The 12,500-nt window shown below is 36.7% G+C and overlaps 1 protein-coding gene across 1 annotated transcript in view; it reads right to left on the reverse strand.

Annotated features, from left to right (window-relative positions):
* Positions 1-12,500, reverse strand: part of LOC144967706 (uncharacterized) — a gene marked incomplete in the record, with an annotated part of 192,257 nt that overhangs the window by 179,184 nt on the left and 573 nt on the right.

Raw genomic sequence — 12,500 nt, forward strand, 5'->3', positions numbered from 1 at the left:
TAGTGAGTCACAATGACCTAAGGAAATGAAAAAAAATATGCCTTTTGCGCCACGATATCATAAGACATCGTCGCCTAGGCATTCCACGAAGGAATATAGATAATTCATCAAACAAGATGTCTGATGTCAACAGGAGTCACCCATGTTGTCCAAGTGAGCAAATTAGGGGTTAATAATCTTGCTCAAGGAAAAAAAACGAATCTGCCTGAAGCGGGGCTCAAACCCGGGTCATCCGGATCACAGTGCAATGCCTTAACCACTCGGCCACTTCGCCCCCTAAAAGGAAATGCAAGAAAGAGGAAATAAGTTGAATGTACGAGCAGGCCTAGATTCTCACGAAAGGTGTTATAGAAAGGCCACAAAAAGTTAGACCAAGACGTTGGTCCATGATCCTCCCGGAGAGGGAGTTATTCAGATAGAATCTAACACTGAGAGCTCCCAATAGCATTTTGGGTATGTCAACAGTCTAACTATATGTATTTTCCATCTAATAATTTTTGTAGTAATAGACGACGACAGATATTGTGGACGTTTCGGGTTTCAACAAAACACAGTGAATGAATCACTATGTACTAAATGGGAAACCCGAAACGTCCACAGTATCTGTCATCGTCTAATAGATTGAAGCTAACAATTCAGTACATATCTTTGCTTTTTCCTTCGAGCTTCAAGCAGAAACATTTTAATTATTCCGTAGTAATAATAATGATGATGATGATAGTAATATCAATTTAGATTTCAATATAAGAATCTAAACTAAAAATGAATGAAAAGAAAGATTCAAAGAAAGAAAATATTTAAACAAATGATGATGATGATGATGATGATGATGATGATGATGATGATGATGATGATGATGATGATGATAACAGTTATAATAATGGTGTTAATAAAGATAATCCAGTGCAGTTCATAAAGATTAGGGGCATACGTGTTTTTATAAAATTTAATTATGCCGCATTGTTCTGAGTGAGAGAATTATCTTGACTTAATGCAGTAATCATTACGTGATAGAATAAAAGTGGTAACACACTGACTGGATACCGAAACAATCAGACTTTACAAACATTATCGACTTGTGTCTGCATGGATACGTTGCTATCAAAAGGTTTTTATCACATAAGAAAACAGTATCGATCCTCCATTGATATTAAAATTAACTGTTGGTAAAATTTCATTTTTTTCCAATGGTGTTTCTTCATAACAATAATTCCGTATTTTCATAATTTAACTTCAACCTGTTTGATTCCATTCACTATTTTACATCTCTGATACACTCCTCCATAAATGAAATTAAAAGAAGAATATTAATTGCTGAGTCAAACTTATACACTGGGTGTCATCTACATAAAGATGGAAAGATGTATTGTTATTCATAAACATTTCAGGCAGTGACTGAATGTGCAGTGAAGAGCACATGACCAAGGACTGATCCTTGAAGTAAACCAAACCTTAATGGATATTTGCAAGACATTGCTTTCACTGATTGGACTACTTGCTGTCTGTGACCAGTCAAGAGCTTTCCATCATTGCCAAAAGTCATGTTTCGCCTATTCAGGAGTATACCATGATCTATACTGTCAAAAGCTGCAGATAGATATTCAAATGAGCTAAAAGATACACATCACTTTGTCAATGATGTTGGTGTTGATTATCCATACACGCTCCAAATCCATAAACTTCAGAGTGAGTTACATAAAACCTTTCGTGTATTTACATAACTGTCTTTTTACGGTGGATAGAATTTTCTTTAATTTTGAAGATTTTGAAAAATGACATTCATGCTAGTTATTATGAACAGTTTTAGATATATCGTTATAATGAAGTAAACCGATCGTGTACGAATTTGGTGCCTTTTCCTAATTGAAACCAAGTAGTCAACTACCATTTTTATACAACATTTCGGTTTCTACCACGATAATAAATCGACTCAAATCTTTTATCTATCACTCATGTAGAATAATCATTTTAATGATAAGCAGAGATGTTGAATATTGCGGCTATGTGGTCTAGTGGCTCGAAACCGCGACCTTATTGGTACGACAACTCCGCCTGGCCGGGGAGATTGTGACTCTACCGTGAGCCAGGCGGAGTTGTCGTACCAGTAAGGTCGAGAGTTCGAGCCCCTATCGCCGTCGTGAAGTTTTTATTCTCTGCTGTCTTTGTCTTCTGGTACTTTCTTACTCACGTCATTTCTTGTTATTATCAACATAAGCGCCTGCTCCACTGACTTTTCTGAATTAAAAATCCACCCAAAAAACCGGAGTATACTCAATGTCGCAATCGTTTCTATGTTACATTTTTGTGTTGAGAATATTGGCTATTGACCTTAAATTCTTTCCAACTAACTTCACGGCGTTTGTGTGTGTGTATGTGTGTGTGTGTGTGTCGTGTGTGTATGTGTGTGTATGTGTGTGTGTGTGTGTTGAACCCAAAAAGTCGGGGATAAGTGGTTATCGATAAACTAAAATTTGAAGCGACTTTATTGGGGTCGTGGATAGCTCATACGGTAAAGTCACGATCTCCCAGGCCAAACGAAGTTGTCGTACCAATAATGTCGCGGGTTCGAGCCCCTATCGCCGCCGCGAAGTTTTTACCTGTCTTCTTGCACTTTCTTACTCACTTCATTTCTTTTTATTACCAAGGTAAGTCCCTGCTCCACTCACTTTTATGAGCTAGAGAATGGGGCCCGACAATGGCAGCAATCCAGCCCCCCGATGTCTGGCGGGAGACGAATACAAACAACTGGCATAATACGACCAAAGAGAGAGGGAATGGGTATACCCCTCTCAAGCACATAATGGACGGTGTCCCCGTTTCGAGCCTAAATCAGTCTCGGCAACCTTTGTAGACTCGATGACTTAGGACAGAGCTGCATATACGAACTGGAAGTCCGTTTGGACCAATTCAATCCCTCGAGGGACGGGGACATCTACTCCTCGAAACTGGATGAGAAGAGCCAGGCTTCTCCAACAGCAAGAGGAGACATTGGATGGCAGCCAATCGGCTTCGGTCGAGAACTTGCTTATCACCACGCGCATTGCATTAGTGGGGACTTGTCGCCCGTTGTGGTAACAAGCCCAAAACTGCAGAGCATCGAGTTGAACGATGCGTTGTGACGAAGCTTCCGGGCGGGTTTGAGACAGTGCCCCAGTGCGGTACGGATTTTGCTGATTGAGTCGATCGTAATAACATAATAGTGTGAGCACTATTAGAATCTGCTGCCATATAAATTATTTAATTTTTGATTGATATAAGTTTTAACGCTGTGCGCCCTTTGGTAGCTGAGACATGACGTAATCAGTAGAAACGGGTAATTTTGACATAAATCGTAATTTACGGTGTGTTTGTTGTTAATCATTGACATATTTCAAGTTGGAATAACACCTGCAACGACATCGATTTGCTTTTCAACGTAGTAATCCAAATTAATTAACGTTTTTTTATGATTTCTTACTTGTTATCGTGTGTTTGCGCAATTGTCCGATTTAAAGTTCCATGTGACCACCATCACCGCAAACGTCTCTCCAGTTCGTCTCTATGCATATCGTCCTTTACCTTATCCAACCATCTAGTCTTTGGGCGTCCCTTTTTCCTCTTTCCCACTAATTGTAAGTCCCATACTTTCCTTCCCACGCACTCCCTCTCTCGTCTCTTTACATGTTCGAACCATTTCAAGCTTCTCTAATCTTTATTGATACATTCATCAGTCAACCTTCAAATTCGTTCATTTCTCACTTTATCTTTTCTTGTCCAGCCAAGTGACCATCTCAACATCCTAATTTCTGCCACCTCAATTTCTTTATCTTGATTCTTTGTTTAGCTGCTGTCTCTAGTCCAATTAACATTGCTGGTCTTGCAACTGCTGTATATATTTTCCCCTTAAGCTTTGCGGAAATTCGTTTGTCACACATAACTCCAGTTACCTTCATCCAATTATTCCAGCCTGCCTGCATCATCTTCTTAACCTTAATCTCATTCCCCCCATCTCCTTGTACAGTTATTTTTTCCTAAGTATTTGAATTGGTTTGTCTCTGGCACATCCTCTTCTCCTATTTTTATTGGTGGTCCTGCTCTCCGTTGTCCGATGCACAAATACTCTGTCTTCGATCTGCTTACCCTTAATCCCCGCCATTGCAACACCCGCCTCCAACCCTCTATTTCCTTTTCCGCCTAAGCTTTTGTATCATTCAAAAGTACTACGTCATCCGCATACATCATGTTCTATGGTGCCATTACTATTGCAAACAGCAGTGGGCTGAGAACAGATCCCTGGTGTAATCCGATTCTAACATTAAATGGATAAGTTGAGCCAACAGCTGTCCTTACCACTATTTTGTTTCCGTTGTATATAGCATTGATAACTTTGATATATTTCTCTGTTATCCCCATTTGCCCTTAGACAATACCACATTTCTTCTCTCGGTACCCTATCATATGCTTTCTCCAGGTCAATGACTTTGCATTTCTCTATACTTCTCTGTGGTCACTTTTAGAGCAAATATAGCATACGTTGTACTTTTACCTGCAACAAATCCGAACTGTTCTTATCGATTACTCTTTCCCATATCTTCATTGTATGGCTCATTAACTTGATGCCCCTAAAGTTGCCACATTCTTAAAAATCTTTATTTTTGTATATGGGAATTGAAGTACTTTTTGTACATTTTCTCTTTCTGTATGATGTCCTTTAATAACCAAACCAGGAAATTTAACCCTTCATCTCCAAGTGATTCCCAGACTTCTGCTGGTATATCGTCTGGTCCAACTGCTTTCCCCCTTTTCATCTTGCGCACTGCATCCCACACCTCGTTTTTGCTTATCTCATCTACTACCTTCTCTTAAGTTTGTATAACTGTATTTTTCCTCTCCCTGTCATTCTCTTCATTCAACAAATAACAACTGATAACAACAAATACAGTGAGACGAAGCTCTGATATAGAACCACTCTGGCAATCAATCATAACGTATCGGTTTAAGGCCTTAGATTTTACCTAACAAGGGAAATAACTGCGTAAAATGTATATTTTCTTCATATTCATTGGAAAATTGGGCTAAAACCGTGCACATTGGGGTTGAAGTCCTGAAAATTGGCATATAGGTAGCTAAGACCCGTATAAATAACACTTGCTATAGAACCATTCTGGCAATTTACCACAACAGTGCGTTTTTAGCACTTTTATTTTTTTCCTATATAGCATTACTTATCCGAGGAATAACCACGATAATACAATGTGCGTTCTAAAACTTTAAATACACTGGTAACCATTTACGGTAGCTAACTGTTGGTTATTTCGTGTTGTAACTTGTAGATATAAGAGGGAGAGGGCGGAAAGGGAGTGAGTGGGAGAGACGGAGAGAGAGAGAGATAGCGAGAGAGAGAGAGAGCGAGAGAGAGGGAGAGAGAGAGAGAGAGAGGGAGAGAGAGAGAGAGAGAGAGAGAGAGAGAGAGAAGGAGAGAGAATTTTACTCATTACTGTACTGACCTAACACCCCCCGCATCTACACAAGTCCGTGCAAGGCAAACTGGACCTTAAACACTTGCATCAGGTACCGATACATTCTCTCTTACATGAACACTTGATGAGTTTTTGGGACGCTTTTGACAATTCTGGAAATAAGCTCCACATGGGTTCATGTCAATCACCACATTTGTTGCAGGGTTCTTTTCTATAAAAGATATAATGTTAGCAAAAGCTCGACTTCTTTCAAGAACTGTGACATCATCATTATCATCAGCAGTGACATCTTTTAAATCTTGTTTTTTTAAAGTATCGTGCACGACAAATTTTATGGTAGTGTGCCTCCTGGGCGACTAAATCTCCTCCGGCAATAAATGACAACATATCAGAATCTTTGATGGATAACGCTATTTCACGAATATTTTCTTCCATGTCTGTTGTCATTACAGAATGGAGTACTTCCGATTCCATTTTTTTACCAAAACAAAGCACGTTTGTTTATTACATCCAATCTCTAATATTGAACGTTGCCTCATTATTCTCGTGGGTGGCGAAATAAATCTCATTCGTGACTCCTCCCAGTCAAATGACGAAGTTTGAAATTCTTGAAGGGCATTTCTTTTAGATTTCTTTAATTCCATCGTCTAATTTTGTTGACATTAAATTTTTCACGACAATACTTATGCCGGCCACTTAGCATCATTATGTTTTAAGCTTTCAATAATCTCATTTCTTTCTGATGAATTTGAAAAAATATATACATCCAACTTGTTTTCATCACAAACCAAAGAATTGAATTGTGTTAAATCTTCAAAAAGAGTTTCATAGCATTGCCCTTTGTCATACATCCTCGACTTAGAGGGACATTCTAAACGGTCTGGGTTATCTTGTTGGCATATCAATCACTGTAACGAAATGCTTCCGTGTAGGCGTCAGTTTACGACAGGATGTACGTCGTCGTAGTATTAGCTGTTGTTGTTATTGTAATCCCTCCGGAACAACCCTTCTTTTGTTGATACAGGTCGTATCAGATCATGCACCTATGGCCCGGAAGTTTGAATTAAACTACGTAGTGTGGGTGTTATTGTGAGAAAGGCATCAATCTTGTTTTCTCCGTAAACTTATAAGCAAAGTAGGATCCCTGTATTCTACGGGAGTGACTTTGTTATGGTATGGCTTGATTGATATCTCGTAACTATGGGGCTGACGAATTTATTTATCCTTGATATGAGAATGTCCGGTATCAGGATGGGTTGTTGTTGTCCATGATTATGGAATCTGGGGAGTTTTAAGGAATTTCAGATGTTTACGGATATGACTAACATCCGTTTGTGTGGGTAGAATTTTGCTTCGTTTGCTTGATTTTTGCCTATAAATGCCAGAGTTTTGAGCAGTTTCTTCAGACCACTCAGCGGAGTCTTTTAGGCTCATTGTCTCAAAAGAGACCAGACAGCGGAGTCTTTTAGGCTCATAGTCTCTAAGCGATAACCACAGCGGAGTCTTTTAGGCTCATTTGTTTAACTCTTGTGTAGAGTTGGATTAAAGTCTTGTGTAGACTTTGTAGTGCTCAAAGTTCGAGCTGAAACACGTTTTGTGTTAACTCTTGTGTAGAGTGTGATTTAAGTCTTGTGTAGACTTTGTGGTGCTCAAAGTTTGAGCTGAATCAAGTTGTGTTATAACTCTTGTGTAGAGTTTGATTAAAGTCTTGTGTAGACTTAATTTGTGATTTCAATAATCTGTTCGGCTCTGGTGAGATTTTGAATAATATGTTGTGATTACAATTATGATTGTGTTTTGATATCAATATCATAATATCACTTTAAATTTTGATTCTCAATTAATTAATCAGATAATGAAATTAATTGTGTAATATATTCTTGTTGTACAGAAAATAAGCTTTTCTTGCTATAAAGCAATATTATTTCATATCTACAAAGTAAAGCAATATTAATCAACATTAATAAATTGATTTGTTAAAGTAAAATAATATTTACTCATTTAAAGTAAACATATTGAGTGAGTTCGAATATAGATAGAGTTATATTCGTATGATTATCATATTATAACAAAATCATTTTCTTTCTTTAAAGTGAATGAGCCGTTGGAGGCTGGGCTTTAACAAGCCAACTTTAGGCTATACACTCATAGCTTGACACTAATAGAAACTGAACATTCGCCTGTTTTATAAGTTACCTGTGAAGAACCATTTGCTTATTTTAATATCAGAACATTGAGAAACAATTGATCTGTTTATGAATACTGTGAAACCAGAACAATTTCAAGAAGAGACAAATTAACAATATTAGAACAACCTTACAGTTTTGTTGAATATCAAGAACACTCTTTTGGCTTTCTTCTACACGTCTGGATTGTGTTTAGTTAGTTAGTTAATTATTAGTTGCCTGTATGACTGTGATGGTTGCAACCTATCTGTGAGATTGTCTGATGTGGTAGCGGTTTGGTAAAGTATTGATAATTAATTGATTTAATTATATATTGCCATATCGCTTTCATATCATATTCATCATCACATCACCTCCATCAAATTGTCATCCATCTATTTGATTTCATACTTATTACATCTATCATTTCATCTTCATATCTCATAATATCTTTGTTATATTGTAATAAAATATATCTTCATTTAGCTTCAAAACCGTTATCAACGTATTGCGTTTGGTTATTGATCGGTGTCGTAGCTTGAATATAGCACACATAAACAAGGTTGCAAACTGCGCTACATAAGCATACGGTTTACGTGCGCACTTTGTGACAATCACTTGTCCCAGTCTCTGGGAGCAGTTCTTTTTAGCTATTGTATGTGTATCTGAAATCATGCAAACGCATTCCTTTATTAGGCATATGCAATATTCTTTCATCTCTCTCTCTCTCTCTCTCTCTCTCTCTCTCTCTCTCTCTCTCTTTCTGTTAAAGACACATCATCGGCAGGCAAAATGTGTGCAGTGCCTTACATAAGGACACAACAGTACAAATAGCCTATTTTCCAATTATTGTCCCCATGAGGTAAATAACGTAAAGTAAATAACTTGCCAAAATACAGCATCATAGTGGTTGATGATGATGATGATGATGATGATGATGATGATGATGATGATGATGATGATGATGATGATAATTATAGGGTTCTAATATAATTTAAGTGGTATGCCGACTCTTTACTTAAGTTTGACCGAAATATGGTTTAACTCAAGTAAAATGATAATAGCAGTATTTTTGGAAAGAATCAAAATAAGGAGGGGGGGGGGAGGAGGAGCACTGTCCTTTGTCAACACCGGTTATCGGCATTTATTGAGCTGTGTTCTGCTAGTCAGTTTTGACTACCCCTCAGCTCGTCTGCCTGTCCGTTTTGGAGCAATCGAGACGTCCTTTAAAAGAAGTGACATTGAATAATATTTACGATTAAATATTTTATATGGTTCGTGAATCGAAAGTAGAGGCAAAGGAAAACATCCGCGTCGACGATAAAAATAGTCACCAATGAGAATCCGAAGGAGGACGTAAAAGATCCTTGGGTCGGCTTGCCCCGAATGTTTACACAATAACAATGAAAGAAATTGTTGTCGTCCATTTCAAAATTGTCTATCTTAAAAACCTTGTATCTCAACTAATACTGATCTCTCAGAGTGGTTCTATATCATACATTATAGGATTTTTCATATTCTACAACATATCCAATGTTCATGCTTTTAACCTTGATTTGCACAATTCAAGGGTTTTTTGGACCCAATTCCCTCTACTAGATGGGGCGAATAGCAATATTATTAATAGATTGCCCACAACCAGGAACTCAAAGTGGAGAGGACAAAAATTATAGTCAGATTTTTTATTAATGGTGCGTGTTTTTCTGTTTTTTCTCAGCTGCCCCTATATCAAAAGTTGTAAAAATGCGTATCAAACTTTGAATCAATTTGTCTTAACTGAATATAGATTTTGGACCGTCTTGATGCCATATCAAAAAAAGTTTTTGTCTTTAAGACCTAAAAAAACTACTTTAATACCGCTGTCATAAAATTCGAATTTTATACTGTGAAAAATGTAAACAAGTTACGCATCACAAAGTATGAGATGAATTCATCGTTTTTCCAAAAAATCTCGTGCTGACACCTCGTTCCGGCTAGTGATTATGAGTTCACGTCATTCTTGTTTCCGAATAAAAACAATTCTCTTTAAAATTGCTATGAACTTACAACTTATCTATGTAGTTTTCATTAAAATTTGAATTTATGATTTATTGCTTATTATTATCCTATCGCAATTGTCGATATGAAATCTCTCGTTTTAAATCATTTGAAATACTGATTATAATATACTCAATATAGTCATATTAACGATGAATGCTGTTTTTATAACTTTGAAAAATTGTATCTAGGCAAACGTTTCACAGAGCATTAAAAGGCATTTAAAACATATACGCTTTTAAACTATAAGACGCTCTCGTAAAGCTGCGAAAATAAATCACATGTATGTATCGATAATCCATTAAAGAGGACGGCTATGGAATTGGAATTTCACAATCAGGCCCGAGAAGATTATTATCGAAATACGACGGAGAGTCACCAGTGTGGAACGACGTGATAGGAAAAGGATCCAAGACAACTTTGACATGGATATCTTCCAAAGATGTATGGAACAGGGTGAACGTAAACATACATCCGACAAACGAATGGACGTCTGATAATTCGGGTAGAAAAAGACTCATCGGAACTGGACAGAGGATCATTGATATTCTTGCAGGTGGTGAAGATACTGGGTTTTAGTAGAATGCCATACCATTTTCTTTTCTTTTGTGCTTCATCTAGAAGGTAGAGACTATAATTCTGAGGTGAATGCAGAGGTGTTTGAAGACTGGCTAAAGAACTGTTTGCTGCCTTTCCTTGAAGCACCCAGCCGCATTGCAATGGACAACGCTATAATTCAGTGGTCCATGATCACCCCAATGCTCCAACTTCAGAAACTATAAAAATTGATATGATATGATTTCATGGCTCCAATCAGACAGCACTACATATTCTGACTATTTAATTTATCAAAGGCCCAGCTATACTCCTCGTGAAAAGAAACAAACCAGAAACAGTTTTCAAAGCAGACTGTCTAATAAATGGGTTTTGACAAGAGGGTGCGCGACTTCCACCATATCACGGTGAGCGCAATCTATTCGAGCTCATTTGGACCCAATTGAAGTGAAACATGAGAGGTGGAACGCCAAATTTACTCTCACCGACAAGGCAATAAATGATATAACAAGGGAATACTAGGAAAAGGCTTGCTCCAACCTTCGTAAACTGGAAGAAAATGACATTTCATTGGATAGAGTGATGCCACGAAATCATTCCATAGCCGTTTCATTTCTTCTTTTCCTCATCCTCGTCATTAGAATGTGATGATTGATGTGTCCAGTATGGCTTAGTTTTTGTTGGTGGTGTTGTTGTAGTTGAGGTTATTGCTGAACACATATAAATATTTATGGGAACAATGTATCATAGATTGATGAATTTCTACTTTTGACCAGTTTACATTAAATTCATGTCATCCTCTTTGGCATAAACACAGGCTATTTCTACAAATTTCGCAATCGAAATAATGTTGAAAGTGCGTAATGTTCACTTTCATTTGTATTCATCAGTATTGTGTATTGATAATTATAAAATGTAAACGTCTGATAGTTAAGGATTGCCATTTGTTTCTTTATGATCAGATACTTTTAACGAATTCCTTCAAAGAAAAAGAAGAAGAAGAAGAAGAAGAAGAAGAAGAAGAAGAAGAAGAAGAAGAAGAAGAAGAAGAAGAAGAAGAAGAAGAAGAAGAAGAAGAAAAGAAGAAGAAGAAGAAGAAGAAGAAGAAGAAGAAGAAGAAGAAGAAGAAGAAGAAGAAGAAGAAGAAGAAGAACCATTTGTAAAACAGTTCATGCTAAGCTCTATCATTTTGCGATTCGATAATAAGACAAAAAAAAGGTTCCCAAAATTCTAATTTTAGAAAGACATTGTTTATAGAATAAAAATCTTCTTCAAATTCGACATTTTTATATTGCACTTTTGGTCTCAATGTTGTAATGGAAATGTAAAAAAAATGACGCAATATAATATGTTCCATTACAATAATGTTAAACTAGGCCCAAAAGTGGGGTCGGATGTCACATTGCATATTTAAAAAAATAACATTTGTTTTTAAAGAAAGCAGCAGATCATTGTTATAATTGAGATTCTGTGATGACAATGAATCATAAAAAAGGTTTAAAAACTATAGAGGAGACAATGTGTGCATGTGTATGTGTATTTGTGTATGTGTGTGTGTGTGTATATATATATTTATGTGTGTGTGTGTGTGTTTGTGTGTCAGGCTTAATAACTTTTAGCTAGAATGAGGCTTTCTGTAATGAAGTTCAGATTTTGAATTTTATTGTAGTTCCAACGCCGTTTTTTTTTTTTTTTTTGCTTAATCGTGATTGTGAGGTTGAAATTATATATTTTGTTGAATATTTTGAATTGTCAGTTCAATAAGCAAAACAATACATACAACAAAACATAGCATAGTAAGGGCAAGCATGGATGCAATCACTTCATTAAACTATCTGAACAATTGTGTAATCAATAAGATCCAAGTTATAATTATGAATTTGGAATAGAGAATGAGCAACACAAGAGTCAACAATCAGAATCAAAGATTAACAAGGTCTCCAATCTAAAATAGTTGCAGCTTCATGTGATAAAATTGAAGCAACTATAATCTAGGTGTTGTTGGGTGGCATTAACGAAATACGGTATCTATTTATTTGTTTTATGATGGTCGTGTCTTAAATAATTATAAAATATTGCCGAGTTATTGGTTGCTCTGACATTTTCGTACTGATTCTGGAATATTGCAGTGCATAATATGCATTTTCTTTTCTTCCTTGTTTTTTCAATGTATTAATTAGGGGTGGAGGTGGTTTCCTGTCAGCCCTTGAACAACATATTCAGCTTTTGCGTGTTTCTCCTTTCAATAAGTGGGGTCCACTTTAAATGCTTCGTCATTCCATCA

The sequence above is a fragment of the Berghia stephanieae genome, chromosome 3 (assembly GCF_034508935.2).
Source record: "Berghia stephanieae isolate SIO BIC M18660-M18661 chromosome 3, UCSD_Bste_1.3, whole genome shotgun sequence".
Taxonomy (NCBI): domain Eukaryota; kingdom Metazoa; phylum Mollusca; class Gastropoda; order Nudibranchia; family Aeolidiidae; genus Berghia; species Berghia stephanieae.